Here is a 9141-nt window from a genome sequence, read left to right as displayed (position 1 = left end):
TTCACTCCACAATGGCAGAGTTGAGTCAGTATTGAGGCAAAGCTCAAATATTTACTCTCTTTCCTTTTACAGAAAAAGTCTGCCAAACCCCGCTGTAGCACGGAGAATATACAAAAAGTTCTAATCATTTCTACGAGCATAATGCAACTCTCACTTCAAAAACCAGACAAACTACAAGGCAACTTATGAATAGACGTGAAAAGGAATTATTGAAATACGAGAATATGTCGGTAGAGGAGAAATCTGTTTTTCTAGATGAAATACTCAGTACTGTTAAAGTGTTTGTAAATTGTCATTCACAACAGAGTCCCCGTAGGATATGTTTACTTTGACAGTTCTAGTTGAAACAGCACAAGGAAAGCTAATGTGGCAAGCATAAGCAGGACATTTTAAAAATAGGTTTCTTAGCATTTCAGATTTTGGTATAAACTAAGACTGGTTTTTCATTATGGGGGAAATTATGTTTTGACAATTGGTTATCCATTCTGTCAAAAAAAAAAAACAAACACACACACACTTAAATTGTTGTTAACATTTCTAATTAGGAAGTGATATGCAAGAAACAACCTAAAAAAGAGGAAATCTTTCCTAACTCGGGTCCTAGAAGACATGGGCAAGAGAGTAAGTTGGCTTATACAAAGATCTAAAACCAGAATGGTGAAAGGCCCCCAAAAGATGTGAAAGACAATTGACAGATTAATACAAGTTATGTGACAAGTCATTTAGGAACAAAGAGCTATTACACACACAAAGCAGTGGGAAAAAATAGTGCATTCCCAACAGGCATGTCAGTTGCAGAGTTCAAATGAGTAAAGACAATCTGTAAAGTTCTTAGTCTCACTCATCAGAAAATTACAAGTTAAAACAAAATTTCTTGGCTTTCCAATGGATTTCAGTCTAACATTTGGATAATATCCACTATTGGCATCAGTGTGGCAAACAGATACTTGATCATCAGCAGTGTAAATCGGTCTCCTGTCTTTCAGGATGGCAATATAGTATGACCTACCAACATTATAAATGTGCATTCCTTTTGCAACAGTAACTCTAGATCTAGGAGTTTTGTCCCGTTGGAATAAATAGATGTAAATAATGTTTATTGCAGAATTGTTGTAATTGTGATAAATTGGATTTCAGCATCGTGCCAAGCAAGTTCATTAAATTGTGATTATCCGATACTGGATTGTCTGGTTAGAAGAAAGAGATTAAATTCTACGTATGCCTCTATGGAGAGTTGTCCGTCCACAATATATTAAAAGAAACATGTGACTTGCAAAACCTAATATGTAAACTCATCTTGTCGCCATAGAGTCAAAATTAATATTGGATATATATATGTTTGCGCGTATATGTGTGTGTGTGTGTGTGTGTGTATACATGTTTTTTCAGTATAAATGTTGAAACCTTTTTTGTCTTTTTTTGTATTATAAAGTATTTTTTTAATGTGTATTCATTTTTGAGAGAGAGAGAGAGACAGCATGAGCAGGGGAGGGGCGGAGAGAGAGGAAGACACAGAATCCGAAGCAGGCTCCAGGCTCTGAGCTGTCAGCACAGAGTCCAATGTGGGGCTTGAACGCATGAACCATGAAATCATAACCCGAGCCAAAGTCAAAGGCTTAACCAACTGAGCCACCCAGGTGCCCAAAATCTGTTTTTTGTCTTTCGCACACCCACTTCCAGCTCTTTGTTGGCACGTTCCCTTTCTTCATTCTGTGGTGCTCTGGTGAACTGCCAGTCACACGTGGCTGCAATTAAGCCAATCAGATTTCTCATTTGTGGTTTGGAGACACAGGGACAAGAGCAGGGCCAATGTTCAGCCTTGCATAGTCAGTGTCCATTGTGATGGGCTGGGGCCCTTGTACCAGCGGAAGGAAGTACCATCGTTGGAAGTGAGCCATTCTTTGACAGCAGCCTGAAGATTTCTGCACCCCTACATGCCAGTCTGATCCACTAAAACCATTCCTGTCCAGGTTTGTAAATCTGCGAAGTACTTGGTATTCCAATATTTAACTTCTGGGGCGCCTGGGGTGGCTCAGTGGGTTGGGCGTCTGACTCTTGATCTCAGCTCAGGTCTTGATCTGAGGGTCGTGAGTTTGGGCCTTGTGTTGGCCTATACACTGGGCACGAAGCCTACTTAAAAAAATATATTCTAATTTTAAGTTAAAGTCTGCTTTTTTTGTTCCCAAAGCTAGCCCATGTGGCAACTGATACTGGAAAATGGTTATCAGGGGTGCCTGGGTGGCTCAGTCAGTTAAGGGTCTTTGGCTTAGCTCATGATCTTACAGTTTGTGAGTTTGAGCCCCTCATCAGGCTCTCTGTTGTCAGCATGGAGCCTGTTTTGGATCCTCGGTCTCCTTTTCTCTCTGCCCCTCCCTTATGTGCTCACTCTCAAAAATAAATGAACTTAAAAAAAAAAAAGAAAAAAAATGATTATCAAACAATAGGGAAGCAGAATATTAAGGATTGCTGAGATAGATCAAAAGATGAGAAACTTTTGTTTTGTATTAGGAATGGCTATTCTTTTTTCAATTTTATTTTAACTCCAGTGTAGATAATATACAGTGTTATGGTAGTTGCAGATGTACAATATAGGTACTCAACAGTTCTATCCATTGCTCAGTTCTCATCAAGAGAACCGTGCTCTTAATCCCTTTTATTTATTTCACCCATCCTGCCAGCCACCTCCTTGGTGGTAACCATTGGTTTAAGAGTATTTCTTGGTTTGTCTTTTTTCCTTTTGCTCATTTGTTTTGTTTCTTAAATTCCTCATATGAGTGAAATTGTGGCATTTGTCTTTCTCTGACTTATTTCACTTAGCATAAACTGTCTAGTTCCATCCGTGTCATTGCACATGGCAAGATTCCATTCCTTTTGATGGCTAAGTAATATTCCATTGTGTGTGTGTGTGTGTGTGTGTGTGTGTGTGTGTGTGTACATGTTCTTTACCCATTCATCTATCAGTGGACACAGGCTGCTTCCATAATTTGACTACAGTAAATAATGCTGCTATAAATACAGTGATGCATTCAACCCTAGGAAAGGCTGTTATTTATTTTTTTAATGATTATTTTTGAGAGAGAGAGAGAGCAGGTGAGGGGCAGAGAGAAGGGAGAGCAAGAGAATCCCAAGCAGGCTCCCTTCTGTCAGGGCAGAGCCAGACACAGGGCTTGATCCCACGAACAGCAAGATCATGGCCTGAGTGGAAATCAGGACTCAGACACTTAACCGACTGAGCCACCCAGGCACCTCAGAAAGGCTCTCTTTGATAGGGGAGGATTATAAGCCCATGGCACATTAATGACTAGGTAGCTCTTAGCAACAACGAAAGGCGATGAGGAATCCTACTTCAAAAAGCAAGTGTGATGCATGTTTATAATGAAATTAGATCATCAAAAGGCCACTTGAAATTGTGGCCTTAAGCAAAAAGTTAAAATCAAGGCCTTTTTGTGATTATGTTGGGAATCATCTTACTCTCTAACCATGAAAGCCACAGTGGGTCCAGTTAGTTGTTGAGCTATGATTTTTTACTGAATCCCAACTTGTCACGTCTCTTATTTTTTTTTTTTTAAATTTTTTTTTTTCAACGTTTATTTATTTTTGGGACAGAGAGAGACAGAGCATGAACGGGGGAGGGGCAGAAAGAGAGGGAGACACAGAACCGGAAGCAGGCTCCAGGCTCTGAGCCATCAGCCCAGAGCCTGACCCAGGGCTCGAACTCCCGGACCGCGAGATCGTGACCTGGCTGAAGTCGGACGCTTAACCGACTGCGCCACCCAGGCGCCCCTTGTCACGTCTCTTAAATGAAACTGAGGTCTTAAGAAAGATCTGAATCTATGTTGTTAAAATGGAGCCATCATGAAGGATTCAAGCATCTTAGAAAACTTTGAATTCTCTCAAGCCTTAAGAAACCTCCCTACTCATCCTTGCCATATCTCCTTTGTGACAGAAGACAAAAGAATTCAGGGGTTTAAAATGCTGGCTTGGGTTATTTACGTCTAAGCCTCTGGCTCACCTTTTGCAAGGTCCCCTGTCAGGGGCCGGTAGCCTTTCCATGTTCTTTTGACATGAAGCACTAACATCTTAACATTTTCCTCAAGCCTCCTCCTTTATGTATTGGGACTTCTCATGACAGATTGCATTTGAAAGGGGAGTACTGAACTATGTCATGTGTTGTAGCTGAATTACAGGGTAACTGTTAGCCACAGGAAGAAAATGAAATCGTTGTAATAAACCGCAGAACTCCAAGGATGTTCTGATACTTGATCTTTCCACCATATTTAATCATTGATCCCCAGGGTTGAAACCACATTAGGGTTTTGTTTTAGTTAAAAACACTTCATGGCATGGCTGTCAAGTCCCACACAGACTTGTGTCAATAGAAAACGGACTGAGTAGGGGCGCCTGGGTGGCTCAGTCGGTTGAGCGGCCGACTTCAGCTCAGGTCATGATCTCGCAGCTCGCGAGTTCGAGCCCTACGTCAGGCTCTGTGCTGGCAGCTCGGAGCCTGGAGCCTGCTTCGGATTCTGTGCCTCCCTCTCTGCCCCAACCCACTCGCATTCTACCTCTTTCTAAAAAATAAACATAAAAAAAAAGAAAAAGGACTGAGTACTCTTGAATGAGTGTAACAAAAATCACTATGAACATTTCCACTGGAATTCCTAAAAGACTTGCATTTATACATGTAGTTTATAGCAGGTCCGGTCACCAAAAACCTGTAATGATTATTTTCCAAGGTCCTGGGTATCTGTTAATGCTACCTGTGTTATGACTAGATGACCACCCCTCTTTCTATTGTCTGGAATTGATTCTGGGATGTGAATATCCAGGTATGTTCTACATTACCCAGCCACTCTTGCTTCTAGTTATGGCTATTAGACTAATCTTCAGTGTGGTTTGGATAAGAGTATGTCAATTGGGGCTTTGTTACGATGCGGCTCTATGGTCCGGCTGGAAGAAGAATCTTGATAGCATGGAATGGCGAAACTGCAATATGGAAGAACTCCAGGCCCCTAAACTACTATTTGGATGAAAGCCATCAGTCACTGAAGAACACCAGCAATGGATTATTATGTGAGTGAAAAATTAACTCATACGGGTTAAGTTAATGACATGGTGTTTTTTTGTTGTATTTTAATTTTTTTAATTTACACCCAAGTTAGTTAGCATATGGTGCAACAATGATTTCAGGAGTAGATTCCTTAATGCCCCTTCCCTATTTAGCCCGTCCCCCCTCCCACAACCCCTGCAGCAACCTCTGTTTGTTCTCTATATTTAAGACTCTTTTATGTTTTGTCCCCCTCCCTGTTTTTATATTATTTTTGCTTCCCTTCCCTTACGTTCATCTGTTCTGTGTCTTAAAGTCCTCATATGAATGAAGAATGACATGGGTTTTAATAACAGTACTTACTGTCATTCTAATCCCTGTGATATCCATGACTACTAAGAGAATCCCTATTTTAACTTACTGTATCATAGAGTTTAAGAGGTACAGTGGCAAATTAGTTAGCTATTGTGTATCAAATTACACTAAAGCATAGTGGCTTAAAACAAACATGTTTATTATCTCACTCTTTGGGTAAGGAGTCCAGGTGTGGCTTAGCTGGGTGCCTCAATTCCCACAAGGCTGCAGGCAGGTTGTTAGCCAGTGCGACATTCACCTGAAGGCTTCATGGGAGGATAATCATCTTGGAGACGCACTCGTTTAAACTGTTGGCTGGGTTGGGGTCCTTGCTGGCTTTTGTCTGGACACATCAATTCTTTCCACATGGACAGCTCACAACATGGCAGCTGGCTTCCTTGAAAGTGAGCAGGCCAACATCAATCATCAAGTACAAATCAAAACCACAATGAGATCCCACCTCACACCTGTCAGAATGGCTAACATTAACAACTCAGGAAACAAGAGATGTTGGCGAGGATGTGGAGAAAGGGAAATTCTTTTGCACTGCTGGTGGGAATGCAAACTGGTGTTGCCACTAGGGAAAACAGTATGGAGGTTCCTCAAAACGTTAAAAATAGAACTACCCTACAACCCATCAATTGCACTACTAGGTATTTACCCAAAGAATACAAAAATGCTGATTCGAAGGGACATATACACCCCAATGTTTATAGCAGTACTGTTAACAATAGCCAAAGTATGGAATGAGCCCAAATGTCCACTGACTGATGAATGGATGAAGAAGATGTGGTATATATATATATTTATATACCCCCCCCACACACAATGGAATATCCCTCTGCGAAGGAAAAGAATGAAATCTTGCCATTTGCAACTACACAGATGGAACTAGAGGGTACTATGCTAAGGAAATAAGCCAGTCAGAGAAAGGCAGATACCATATGATTTTACTCATATGTGAAATTTAAGAAACAAAACATGGACATAGGAGAAGGGAAGGAAAAATAAGATAAAAACAGAGAAGGAGGCAAACCATAAGAGACTCATAACTATAGAGAAAAACTGAGGGTTGCTGGGGGTGCCTGGATAGCTCAGATGGTTAAGTGACTGACTCTTGATTTCAGCTCACATCATGCTCTCACAGTTCATGGGTTTGAGTGTGGAGCCTGCTTCAGATTCTCTGTCTCCCTCTCTTTCTGCCCCTCCCCCACTCACATTCTGTCTCTCTCTCTCAAAAATAAATAAACATAGGGGCGCCTGGGTGGCGCAGTCCGTTAAGCGTCCGACTTCAGCCAGGTCACGATCTCGCGGTCCGTGAGTTCGAGCCCCGCGTCGGGCTCTGGGCTGATGGCTCAGAGCCTGGAGCCTGTTTCCGATTCTGTGTCTCCCTCTCTCTCTGCCCCTACCCCGTTCATGCTCTGTCTCTCTCTCTCTGTCCCAAAAAAAATAAAATAAAAACGTTGAAAAAAAAACTTAAAAAAAAAAACATAAAAAAATAGTAAGTACAACTGTACTTAATGCTTTCACTTTGACACTAAAAATAAGACAAGTACATCCAGTATTGCTCCTACCAAATAGCATGGTACTGGAGGTCCAGCCATCCCGTAAGGAAAGAAAGAACTAAGAGACGCAGTGATAGGGAGAGAGTAGATATAACTGTTATTATTGGTAGATATGAAGATTTACCTATAAAAACCAATTAGAACCTGTAAGGGCATTAGCAAGAGTGCTAGATTGACAGTCACCTTACATAATCAATATTTTGTTTCCCCTTTTCTTTATGTCATCTTTGGTTTTAATTGAGACTTTTATATTATTATTTTCTCCCTTAGGTGTCTTTTCCCCTCTGGCAATCCTCCAAGATTTTATCTTTGATTTTTCTGCATCCTGAGTATGATATGCCTAGGTGTATATATTTTTTGTACATATTTGTCCTGCCATGGTATTGTCTATGCTTCCTGAATCTGTGGCTTGGTGTCTGTCATTTTAACTTTGGAAACCTCTCAGCCGTTATTACTTCAAATATTTCTTTTCCTTCCTTCTATTGGTATTACAATTATGCATATGTTATACCTTCTGTAATTGTCCCATGGTTCCTGGATATTCTGATGGTTGTTATTTTGGTACTCTTTTTTAAAAGTTTTATTTATTTTGAGAATTGGGGTGGGGGGGGTGGAGAATCCCAAGCAGGCTCTGAACAGTGAGATCATGACTTGAGCCTAAATCAAGAATCCAATGCTCAACTGACTGAGCCACCCCAGGCACCCCCTGAGTGTTTTTCATTCTTTTTTTCTCTTTGTATCTCAGTTGGAAGAGTTTCTATTGGCATGTCCTCAAACTCACTCACTCTTTCCTTAGCTGTATGCAGTCTATTAAGGGGAAGGGGAACTATTGTATAATCTTATGATTAAATCTCAGCTTTTCAGTGAGCTTGAGCACTTGGACTCTGACCTTCAGAAGTGCTTCTTAGCCTTTACTGAGGCAGAAAGACTAGAGAGGCTGGACCTGCCCAAATGCCTTCCCTCAAGTCCAAAAAGGCTCTGGTATGTAGTTTTCCTAAGTGCAGGGTTTTGTTATGGAAAATGCTCTGAGTGTACTACAAAATGTTTACTTTTCCCCTCCCCTTGCCCAAAACTCAAGAAGATTCCCCCACCCTGACCTTTAGCATTAAAACTTGGTGGAGTTCCTGGAGGTAAAATCCATGAAAGTAGGAGAGCCCATCTAGGGCTCCAGGAGTTTTAAACTCACAGTGTAGTCCACACTAAACCTCCAGTTCACCAAAATTACCAGTGAAGAGTGTGTAACAGTTTATGATTCCAGCAGCTTCTGCTTCAGGTAAGCTCATACCTGCCATGATTTTCAGTATTTGCCGGTCTTTCCAAATTTTGGGGTGTGGTTTCTTTTGTGACTTCTATTTTCTGATGGGTCTTAAAAAAAAAAGTTGTTGATTTTCAGTTTGTTGAATGTTTTTCTTGTGAAGATGTCAGTAAAGGTTTCCAAACTCTTTATACATTACTTCTAAAATGGAGAATATCAGGGGTGCCTGGGTGGCTCAGTCGGTTAAGCAGCCAACCTCGGCTCAGGTCGTGATCTCATCGTTGGTGAGTTCGAGCCCTGCATCGTGCTCTGTGCTGACAGCTCAGAGCCTGGAGCCTGCTTTGGATTCTGTGTGTGTGTATCTCTCTCTCTCTCTGCCCCTCCCCCACTCATCCTCTGTCTCTCAAAAAAATGAATAAATGTTAAAAAGTTAAAATAAAATGGAAACTATCAGTATCGTCTTTATCTGATTCTAACCACAAATTATTACAAACACTAAGCTTCCATTTACAGTTACTTAAAGATGGCGTCGTCGCAGCTACAATTCACTTCATGGCGGGGTCCACAAAGTCAGAGAGATTGGATCCTGGAAAACCAGCGCCTCGATGGGGCTGTATTGCTTTGAGGGACGGGATGTGTCTGAGAGTGGCTTAAGTTGGGAGTGTTAGGTAGTGGACCAGCCTCTGCACACTTGGGAATTTTATTTCTTTACACACACACATACACAGTCACAAATCACAAGGACACAAAACAGTCAAAACTCAGACACACACACACACACACACACACACACAGTCACAAATCACAAGGGCACAAAACAGTCAAAACTCAGATCTCTAGTCACCTATCAATAAGGATCCGCTTCTGGCCCCGCCTGCCCTAAGCCCCGCCTACTTTCCGAGCGCCTGCGCGCCGCACGCCTC

At 41.5% G+C, this 9141-nt stretch overlaps 1 protein-coding gene; it reads right to left on the bottom strand.

The window, feature by feature from the left end:
- The window catches only part of ZNF583 (zinc finger protein 583), a 249755-nt gene that overhangs the window by 131709 nt on the left and 108905 nt on the right, over window positions 1-9141 (bottom strand).

The sequence above is a fragment of the Lynx rufus genome, unplaced genomic scaffold, assembly GCF_022079265.1.
Source record: "Lynx rufus isolate CCGP_SWC_20201006 ecotype Redwood Valley unplaced genomic scaffold, mLynRuf1.p SCAF_39, whole genome shotgun sequence".
Classification (NCBI taxonomy): Eukaryota; Metazoa; Chordata; class Mammalia; order Carnivora; family Felidae; genus Lynx; species Lynx rufus.
The sequence above is the reverse complement of the archived record's forward strand: the minus strand, read 5'-3'. Positions and strand labels throughout refer to the sequence as shown.